Raw genomic sequence first — 11,901 nt, 5'->3', positions numbered from 1 at the left:
ACTTCTCTGGCAAAGCTGGGGTGGGGTGAGGAGAGCTGGGAAGAGGAGGATGGGACCACAGGATTTTTGTGACACGGTTACCTTTAAAAACCCAAGCTTTCTTGTTATCTCTCTACAGAGTGGTTTTATCAGCATGATAAGCCTCTCAACCTATCAAGGGTAAAAATTTGGCAGCTACAAAGTTTGAAGAAACTTCATTTGGATGGCAAGGTTCTTAGCTTGTCAGTCCTCTGTTTCGTTTAACAAACATTTTGGAGCATTTTCTACAACCTGGAGCCTACTCGGTGCTGGGATCTCTAAGGACAAAGTAAACTCACAGTCTTGTGGGGTCTTTAGGAGGATCCTGGTTGCTAGTTTAAGATAATACAAAGGGAGGGAGGGAGAGAGAGAGAGAGAGAGAGAGAGAGAGAGAGAGAGAGAGAGAGAGAGGGAGAAAGAAAGGGAAATATAAGCTGGGCTTTTTAAAGAAAAAAACAAACAAACCCTTGCGTGGCATTTTTAAAACATGTCTTTGATATGCCTCCCAACAAAAGGGGGCCAATCTTAGTGACTGGGTTATAACCAACTGAGTCTGTTGACAGTGATGCTGTGTGTGTGTGATGTGTGCCTTGTTCTCTTGGGGGCATTCACCAGCCACCACGCAGGAAGTCTGACTACCCTGAGACCTCCAAGCTGGTGCAGGCTTGTTAACGGCCCCTGCTGAGCTCCCAGGGGACCCCCTCAACTGTGGGCCTGTGAGAGAGCACAGGGGACCTTTGATGAGGGGAGCCCCAGCCAGCATCTGACTGGAAGGGCAGGAGGAACTCAAGTGTGATGTGCCCAGGCTGAGCTCTTCCTGAATTCCCAACTCACAAAACTGAACAAAAGAAAATGGTGGTTTTGAAGCTACTAGTTCGGGCGTGATTTGTTATACAGCAATAGTAACCAGAACAATATCTTCACCAAAACTATTCTTAAACTAATCCAGAATCAAAATCATGAAAATATTACTATTACTACAATTTTTTTTCAATGGGTGTGCTCTCCGTGTTCAAGGAGAGAAAGATGTATAGGCGACCTAAAAGCTTCATACAATTTCCTCAGATGTCTTATATTTTTAAAGTATAGCCTTGAAAAGTAGTTTGCTTCCTCAAACTAGAAACATATCCATGGAACACTATATTCTGAAAAACAAAAATTCAATGTAAGGGAAATGAAACCACCATGACCCTTTAAATAACAGCTACAGTTGTTCTATTTCACATTATCAGTGTTCTTCAGAACAACTGAATTTTTTGTTTCTGTTTGGGGGGAGAGGTCATCCTGAGCCTTTATTTATTCTAACCACAGTGAAAACCATTCTGGCTTAGCGATCAGAGGAAAAATACAGGAAGGCAAGAACAAGCTCCTGCCCCCCACCCCTCCAGCTGACCTGTGTGGCATGTGATCCTCCCCACCATAAATTCATAGATATTTTCGACATCATCAAGCGCTCTAATTCACCCGGAGAGTGGAGCATGACCCGTTCCTTAAGAATGATGGCGTTCAGACTCGAGGGACCAAGAGCTTGTGTGAGGATGCAGCCTCCGGTCACTGCAGACAATATTTCCATTTTATTAACAGGTGACAATTCAAGGCCTACCTGGGGGAGCAGCTAGCCTTGCCTCTTCTTTTAGGTTTCTCTATTGGCAAAGTTGAAATTATAGTCCTGACCTACCTTAATAGTCACTGTGTCTGTTGGGGGAGGCTGAAAACTGGTTTGAAAAAAAGATAACCCGAGAAAATACTAAATCAGCTTTGCGAATATGGTAGTTTGCAAAATCAACTGAATTAAAAATAAATATGGTTAATCTTTAAAATTTACCCTGGCCACATCTACCTGTGCTGTTGCCTGTCTTTTGTCATCTGAATGTTAATACTCACTAAATAAGCAGAGTAGTGAATGTGTGTGAGTGTGTGTGTGTGTATGGGGGGGGGGGCGGGGAGGGGTGGAGGCGGTGGACAGGGGGGATGTGGGGAGGGTGTCAGCAAATAAACATAAAACTCACTAAAGGTCTTTTTGTGTTTGGAACTAATGAATGGAACAAGTAGAAAGACATCTGTTTTCATGATTGCACTAACTACAGATGATGTACAAAGTCCCATATGGGAAAAAAAAAAAAAAAAGAGACAAAGAAGGGGTTATTTAGATAAATTCATGGTAGGGTTTCTTTAAATGGCAAGTTCCCTTATTTATTTGGAATATGACTCAAAAATATCAAAGTTTGTCCTGTGCGAAACTCTTCAGGAATACTTCTATTACAGAAAAAAAGGGCAAAGTGTCTATCAAATAACATAAGGTCCCAAGGCCATGATAAAAATACCTTTTAAAATATAGTTGTTTTTCTTTGCTAACCCAAGTGTGACATGTTCTCTGATTATTTCTTCTTTCCCCTACATTTGTGAGTCTCATTCTTCTAACCGTGGCTCCAGGGGTGCTTCTTCTCGGAGAACTTCTGATCTTTTGTGAATCCTGGTCCCTCTTGTGCTGGGCTCTATTCATTTCTCTGTACATGCACTTCCAACGAGGAACTGAGATAACCTGTTTATATCATGTCTCCTCCATTAGACTCTGAGGGCCCCTGGGCCAAGGACTGTGGTTTTTTCATTCACCTTCATGATCCCACGAACAGCTAATGTGCAGAGGTGCTCGGTCAGCCCTGGATGCCTGCTTGGGATCTGCTGGCATCGCTTTGTTTCTTTTGCACTTTAATTGGTAATATGTTTTTTCCTCTTAATCTTTGTGATTTCCACTGCATCCTTTTGAGTTTTGATTCTAAAGTTCTTAAGATCATGTCAGCTAATGCCAGGCCTGCAGAAGTAGGTGTGTGTGCCTGCTGAGTCACTGTCGCCCACCCCTGGCTTTGTTTCTTACATCCACACCCACCCTTATGCTCTATTTTCATTCCTCCTCATTTTCCCTCTTGGAGCATATCAGAAGCTGAGAAAACTTCACCTTACTACTGTACCTGTATTTGCCAACTACTATGCTGAGTCCAATCACAGTTCTTAAATTATTCTGAAGTGGTACATATCTAGTGCAAAATAAACTTCCTTTTAATCTCTATAAACATCCTTTTTTTAAAAGTATGGCATGGTGTAAGTAAAACTCTGTTCTGAACTTTTTCTGGCACTGAGAAACACAGGGCGAAAATATTCCAAGTCCTTATAAATCATTGTTTTAAGAATATCTAATGGCAGGGGTATGGTCACCAGAGGTGAAGTAAAAGCATGGTAAGCATGGTGTAACAGCTAGATAGAACTGGGTTCCATTTAGGTATGTTACACCTCCCCCCCCCCCCTTTTTCTTCCTCTCTCTGTGTGTGTATAAACATTCAAAGGAAAGATATAAAATACTAACAAGTGCTAATTCAAAGACACGAGACTTACATTTTCTCCATTATACTTCTCTCCTGCATCTCTCAATTTACCATGATGATAACGTACTTTTTTTTTTTTTTTATAACTAGAAAAAACAGAATCCTGGCATGTTATTTAGAGAAAAAAAACACCTGAAAAAGCTAAAAAGACAGAAGAGACGGAGATATTTATTAGAAAATCGATGTTTTGTATTGTTCCCTCAGAAAAGGGGAGAACAAAGTGGGTTTTTTTATGGTAGTATTTTTTTTTTTTTATGAATACAACTTTTAAATTCTCAAGAGAAGAGACTAGTAGGTAAGGCCCCAGGGACCTGTCACTCACCTTAGCCCATTAACCGCACTGCCATCATTCTTTCAGCTAGTTTCCCTCCCCACTTCTTCTTCAAAGCAGTAATTTTTTATTTTTATTTTTAACGGACCCGAGTTATCCTTTAATTTGTCTGGATATATTTTATTTTACATAGCTCTGGCTTTCTCTTGTTGGATCGCTTACAAAGCCTCAAAGCTTCTGAACGCCCACTAATGTGGGGCAGCATCTTGATTCTGCAAGTATGTGCCCTTCAACCCCACCCCCGGACGAATCCTATTGAAGTCTCTGAGAGCAAACATCTATCAAAAGCAAAGCGAGATGGTATTTACTCAACTCTACTCCTGTCTGCTGGGTTAGAGAACAGCCTCCAGCGTCCAGGATAAAGCCAGGCCTGGCCGGGCCTTGGCAGCTCAAGCCGCCCCATTGTGATTCAGGATTCAGGGTGTAAACACATGCAGTGTTTAACCATCGCCAGTTTGCTTTGAATGTTTGATAGCCGTGACTGGGCTTAGGAAGAACACAGTAGTGACTTCTTCACTGGAACTGAAGTTGAGGCTTTATTTAGTATCTGGGCAAGCGGCATGGGCAGCTGCAAGCCCTCAATGGGCGCTTTCTAGTCCCAGAGTGGGCTGCACTGGTTGCTGGGAGCTGAAGGTCTGGAGCTGCCCAGGAGCTGGTGGGGGAAGAGGAGGAAGCAGGACTGCCCCAGCCGGGGCCTTCCCAGCTCAGGGACAGGTGCTGAGGAGACTGAGGAACAAGGAGGAACTCCTCCCCATCCACTCCCCAAGCCCAGCTCAGTGTTAGACACTGACTGCCCTTTTTATTGCGTTTTTGTTTCAGGAATACGGGATGTTGGCAGGCAGAGATGTACCCTTGGGCCAGTGGTGATGAGAACCATAACAAAGACCCTGACTTGGCTGAATGACCAAGACTCCCTTAGATAACCGCCGGCACGGTTGTTGGCAGAGAGGCCTCTAGGTGGCTGATGCAGTGTGACCTGTTAGAGTGGAAGGGCGTTGGAAGGCCAGAGCTCTAAGTTACATTAAGCACTACCAAAGGGCATTATCTGCTCTTGGTGTGGATGGATGGTCCTGTTTATTATTAACTCTCATTTACTGTGAACTTGACTGCGTTAGGTACTGAATTAGGCACTCCATGCTTATTTTCTCATTCATCTCAAACCTGCAAGGTTTTGTTGTTATCTCTCTCTCTCTCTCTCAAAGGATACAATTAGGTTTCAGAAAGGTTAAGTAATTTGTTTAATGTTTATTATGCAGCTTATAAATGGCTCATGACTATAAAATAACTTTTACTCTTTCTTAGGGGAACACATAGCTTATACCTAGTAAATTTTATATTCAAGGTGCCAGTTGGCTATAGCCTAAAGCAGGAGAGCTGGCCATTAGAATAAAGAGTAAGTCAATAACTTATGTACACAACAACATCTACTCTTCATCGCAGAGAATTCCAGGAAAATTCAGGAGAGGCAGAATCATTAGGCAAAATAGCAGAAGGATTCCTTCTCAATACTTTAAGATACCCATCCACACACCCCCAGCCCAGTCTGGGCTTGGTGAACCTGTCAAAAAATTTTAATGCCATTGGCCATTGTTCTTATATAAATAATTGCTCATTAATTTTTTTAAAAATGGACTTCATTGATTAGAACAGTTTAAGATTTACTGAAAAAACTGAGAACATAGTACAGAGTTCCCATATATCCTATACCATGCTTCTCCTATTATCATCATACTAGTGGCCTGTGCACAGTGAAAGAAAATTTATTAACCCTAACCGGTTTGGCTCAGTGGATGGAGTGTTGGCCTGCGGACTGAAGGGTTCCAGGTTCGATTCCGATCAAGGGCATGCACCTTGGTTGTGGGCACATCCCCAGTAGGGGGTGTGCAGGAGGCAGCTGCTCGATGTTTTTCTCTCATCAACGTTTCTAACTCTCTATCCCTCTCCCTTCCTCTCTGTAAAAAATCAATAAAATATATTTTTTTTTAAAAAAGAAAATTTATTAGAAGATTCGTGCAGTAATTATGTTACTGCAAAAGTTACATGTCAAAATAGTATATATAATATAGTATTATAAAATTAAAACATGTGCATGACTAGTACCAGAGAGAGCTTTATATGTGTCGCATATGCACGAGTCAACATTTAATTTTAAATTGCCAGTGTGGGTCATATGTACCAGCCAGCTGGTTGGTCGGTCGGATGGATGTACCGTCGGTCACTTAGCCTTTTATATATATAGAGAGAGATAATAATGCACATTTGTTATAATTGATGAATTAATATAACAGAAGTCCATAGTTTATTCAGGCATTTCTTGGCTGTGATAATTTCTTAATTTTGATGACCTTGACAGTTTTGAGATGTACCAGTTATTTTGTAGGAGGCAAGAGGATGCCCCCACTTTTGAAATTTGTCTCAGGTTTTACTCATGATTAGACTAATGCGTTTTGAGTAGAGGACCTCAGAGGAAAAGTGCCATTTTCATCACATGGTATCAAGGTATACACTATCAACATGATTTATGGCATTGACGTTTATCTTGATCACCTGCTGAAGTAGTGTTTGCCAGGTTTCTCCACTGGAAAGCTACCCACTCCTCCCCCCAGCTTTCCATACTGTGCACTTGGGAAGTCACTGTGCACAGCTCATACCTAAGTGGGGTGCTCGTCACCTTTTATAATAGTCTTATTCATTTCTACCCTTCTTTCAAAGTGATTTCTTCTTATTTAGCCTGATTTGATACCATTTATGTTTATTAATCTCTTCACCTCTACTTCTACTCTATAAATTGTAACTACCAAATCTTAGACTTTCAGAGCTTGAAGGGAGTATAAAGTGCACCTGGACCTTTCAGGATAGGATTATATGATAGCCCGATGAATCAAAAATACATACACATATTGAGAGAATTTAATATTTCCCAGAAGCAAGGAAGTAGTCATCATGGGATAGTCATAAATTTGTTGGGAGTCCTGATATTTACTTTAGGGACTAGTATTATTTTTCTTTTGAATAATATTAAAAGGGGGCATGGTATTTTTAATGTCAAAGCCCTAAACATCCCTCATCCTTTACAGGAGAGTTGGAGAGGTGAAGTGAGTTGTTCCAGTTTATAAATGTACTGTCTCAACTCAATGAAAGAAAGTCTGCTTGCTACAGATAGAAACAGACACCTGCTGTGAACACAGATTTCCCAACAAAACACAAAGGCAGTTGATCCTTTGATGATGAGGAAAACAAAGATGATGGAGGAAGCTAGAAGTTTGAGATGGAGGCAGTACCATTTCTTCAGCGTTATATACAGGAGCATTTTTTGGTCGTCTACAGTATTGATACGAGAAAAGAAATAACAACACTAAACTAATGTCATATGTAAGCACAACTATTACTGCCTAAACACTTCAAATTTTAATCACCTCTATCTATGCACTAACAAGGGTACTTTTTCTTAATACACTTCTATTCTCTTTAAATGTTTTACAATATATTTTTGTAAATTTTAAGATTTTGAAAAAATTAAAAGTTATGTTGGGAATCTAAAATTATCTGACAGTCTAATTTACTTTAGTCGAAAGGAAAGTGAACAAAGTTAGCAGCGAACCTTTGACCTTGAACTGTTATTTGACTAGCACTCTGAGTAGCACACTTTTTAACACGTTACCAAGGTCCCAGATTACTTAGGTCTATCTTGCCTGTAAGTCACGTTTGTCTAAATGTTTTTGTGAGTGGGAAGATTTAGAAAGCAGAGTTAATTTTCCCCAGAAGAATCTGCTCCAAGTCCAAATAAGGAACTATTTGTCCCGAGGGCACGGCTCAATGGAAATACACTGAGGGATATTTTAAAGGAAGTTTTTAACAGGCATATTTATTTGATCCAATGTTCAGAAGAGGACACCAAATAGATACTCTCTGGTGGTGAAGGTCATGCCAGGCAAAGGGATCGTATTCATGAGACTCTGACTAAAGCACACGGCAGTGGTGATGAAAAGGCAACTATGAAGCCCAATGTTTGCAACCTTTACAAGAAAGGGAGTCTCTTTTGAAAGTCAGAATAATGTCATGGCTCCCCATAGGACAGTAGTTGTATTTTACTACCTACTCATTGAGAAAATAAAGAATTATAAACTGGGGATGATATTAATAACATAACCACACTGTAGCTTCCATATACGTTTGAAAAACTCATGGCACACGTGTGTGAGAACAGGCATCTGTTAAGTCTGTAGATAGTGCTTGCTGCAGAAAGCCTTCTGGGGCCCCGGCTCAGGAAGGCATGCACTTCTGCTCCCTTCCCAGGCCTATCCCTAGGCTCTTGACCTAGGTCTTCTCTTCTGGTAGAGCATCTTTTCTACCTGGACTTCCAGTTTCCATGGATCCACCTTCTCACATCTCCAGAGAACTGTGAGAAGCAAGTGCAGAGGCAACTCCACGTGGTTTTGGCAGGTTGACCTGGAAGGAATTCTGGTTTTCTTCGAGAGTCCAAATCTTCTGGCCTCTGGGTCACATTGACCGATGCCTCCTCCAACCCCCACCACTTGGAAGGTATACCAACCCTGAGAGCAGCAAAAGTGGGCAGTAAGAACTGTCCCTGTCCTGGGGCCTCGAATCTGTTCCTGCCCCACAAAACAGAGCCAGCTCAAATCAAGAAAGGGGGTGAGAAGACTCTGGGTTCAGAGTCTTCTGAGGTCACTCATGAGTCATTCTGTCCTGTTTTGGCTTCTAGATATGATGTAAGTTTTTTTTTGGTCTTCAATAAAGGCCTTATTTCTCCTTTATAAAAAATCCTCTTTAGAGGATATGTTTTTTATTGATTTTAGAGAGAGAGGAAGGGAGAGAGACATCTATATGTGAAAAACAATTGGTTGCCTCCCATACGTGCCCTGACCAGGGATCGAACCCGCAACCTAGGTATGTACCCTGACCAGGAATCAAACCTACAACAATTTGGTGTATGGGACCACGCTCCAACCAACTGGGCCACCCAGCCAGGGTAGGCCTTGCTTCTCAGTGGATCTGCCTTCTACCCCACCCCTTGGCTCCCTGATGCAATTCTGATTTTTTACCCTAGCTGGCTGCCTCAGGACATCCTGGGGAAATGCAACATTTCTTTCCCTCCTGGTTAGCTCACTCACAGCCTGGATAAGACAGGGGTTTCCTGCCTTTCTTTCTCCACCACTAGCAGAACAAAGCCAAAATGCAAATCCAAACGCAAATCTTGACTGATACTGAAACCCTAACATTAAAGATTCTTTGGTTTAGGTTTTAACCTTTGGTAAAACTGCCAAATGCACCCCCCAAACAGAGGTCACTGGTTAAGCCTTATCAGCAAGTTACCACTAAATGAGCTTATCAGGAAGTGGAAAGAGAAGAACGCTGAACCTTTCTCCTTTTACTTCCACCGACAGTCAGGAAAAGCAAAAATGGAGAACTAAAGATTAGACAACCCTGGTTGGTTTGACTCAGTGGACAGAGCATCAGCCTAGGGTCTGAAGGGTCCCGGGTTCGATTCCAGTCAAGGGCAAGTACCTCAGTTGCAGGCTCCTCCCAGCCCTGGTTGTGGCATGTGCAGGAGGCAACCAATCAATGTGTCTCTCTCACATCGATGTTTCTCTGTCTTTCCTTCTCTCTTCCACTCTCTCTAAAAATCAATAGAAAAATATCCTTGGATGAGGATTAAAAAAATAATAAAGAAATAAAGATGAGACAGAGTAAAACTAAAATTAGGATTCTTAACCTATTGTCTTTCTTGCTTCACAGTGTAGTAACCAATTTTTTTTTTCTAGAGCAGATATAGGCAGATGACTGACAGATTTGTAATTCAGCCAGTTAACTGCCACGTGTCCAAAATGAGTCTGCCACTTGCGTCTATAGACGCTTATGGCGTACCAAGGGTTAATTCATACTGGAGGTAACCAAAGTTTAACAAGACTCCCGAGAGATGCTTAAAATGGGGCCAGGATGAGAACAAAGTCAGTGCACTTGAGGCAGTGAGTTGTGGTCGGGTCCATGCAGGAAACATAGAGCGCCCACCATGCTCCTGATGCTGTTTTATGTGATTCACAGCCAAGAGACAGGTGCTGTTATTATGCCCTGTTTAACAGGTCAGTAAATCAAGGCCGAGAAAGATTTAAAAAGTTGCCCAACCCACTCATTCAGTGGCAGAGCCAAACACCGAACCCAGGCAGAGTGGTTCCAAAGCCAGATCTTTAAAATGACACTGTGCTCGGACCCGAGCGGAGAGCCAAAGCTCACTCTGGTTCCAGTTCAAGTACTGCCTCTTGTTGAGTGACTTTAGGCAGGTCATTTCAGCTCGCTGGCTTCATTTCCATCAAACGTAAAAGGAAAAGATCAGAGCAAATGACACCAGGTTCTCTCACTGCTCCAGTACTCAGTGGTTGTACATTGAACACATATGGCCATGGGGCTTGACAGCGGCGGACAAATAGAGATTGAGGGTAAATCTGGTCCCCTCCACTGCCCCTTCCCCAGAGATTTGTGTGCCCAGAGTTGGTGTTTTTTTTTTTGCCTTCCTTATCCTCACTGTTAATTATGCCTGATGGTGGTGATAACAGAACTGATATCAGAGGTGCTTTGAAATGTGTTGGAGGAGATTTGAAGTCAGATGGAAACTTGCTTGACCTTTAGCAATGACATTGGTCAAGTTAGTTATCCTCTCTGTGCCTCAGCTTCTACATCTGCATGTTAATAGTAACTAATCAAAGGTTTTCTGTGGAGATTCAGTAAGATATTAAATAAAAGGGGCCAGCGCCTGACACAAAGTAAGTGCTCATTAAGGTTACTTTTTCTATAATTCTCCCTTCCTAACAGGGGACATGCAAATCCAGCGTTGTAATGTCACTAGGATGCCATGTGACATCATATCTCCTTCTACCATTCCAGACTTCTGTGCTTCCAAGACACCTCTTAAGCTAGGTGGAAGGGAGTTACTTCCTCTTTTGTAGATACCTCTTGAGGCATTTACCTGGCTCGTAATAATTCTCTCTTCTTTGGGACTGGCCCTGATACACAGTTGATTTCAGATGTAACTAACAGAAAACACAACTTATAAAGATTTTTAAGTAATAAAGGAAATTTATTGTCTATATCTGTTAAGTCCATCTGGTCCAACAGAGTGTAAGCTTTAGGTGAGGCTTACTCCAATAGCTGAGGGATAGTACTGAATACATGGTGTCTCAGGGCTCCCTAATGAAAATTCTTCCTTAAAGTTTAGGACCCAAACTGTTACAATATCATTTCTGCTGCATTCTGTTAATTAAAAAAAGTCACAGAAAAAAAGAAAATACAGAAAAGCATCAAATTACACAAGAAAAGAGCGAAAGAAAAAGGAACAAAACCATTATAAAACAACTAGAAGACAATTACCAGAATACCAGTAAGTCCAACCTATCAGTAATTACTTTAAATGTAAAATAAATTCTTCAATCAAAAGATTAGAGTGGCTGAATGGATTAAAAAACAAACAAAAAGACCCATATATGTTGCCTTAAGACAGGGGTGGGCAAACTTTTTGACTTGAGGGCCACAATGGGTTCTTAAACTGGACCGGAGGGCCGGAACAAAAGCATGGATGGAGTGTTTGTGTGAACTAATATAAATTCAAAGTAAACATCATTACATAAAAGGGTACGGTCTTTTTTTTCAATAGTTTTATTCATTTCAAACGGGCCGGATCCGGCCCGCGGGCCGTAGTTTGCCCACGGCTGCCTTAAGAGAACCATTTTAGATGTAAGAACATAGAGACTGAAAGAGAAGTGATGAAAAGAGATTTTCCATGCAACTGAGAACCAGAAAAAAAGCTGGAGTAGCTACACTTATATCAGAAAAAATAGATTTTAAGACAAAGACTGAAACAAGTGACAAAGAAGGTCATTATATAATGATAAAGTGGTTAATCCAACAAGAGAATATAATAATTCTAAATATTTATGCACCCAATATAGGAGTACCAAAACATACAAGTCAAATATTAATAGACCAAAAGTGAGAAACAGACAGAAATACAATAATAGGAGACTTTAATACTTTACTTTTGTCAAATAAATAGATCATCCAGATGGAAAATCAATAAGGAAACACTGGCCTCAAATGACTTGTTAAACTAGATGAACTTAACAGACATATATAGAATGTTCCAAAAACAACAGAATATAC

The sequence above is a fragment of the Myotis nattereri genome (assembly GCF_964212035.1).
Source record: "Myotis nattereri genome assembly, chromosome: 4".
NCBI classification, from domain to species: Eukaryota; Metazoa; Chordata; class Mammalia; order Chiroptera; family Vespertilionidae; genus Myotis; species Myotis nattereri.
The sequence above is the reverse complement of the archived record's forward strand: the minus strand, read 5'-3'. Positions refer to the sequence as shown.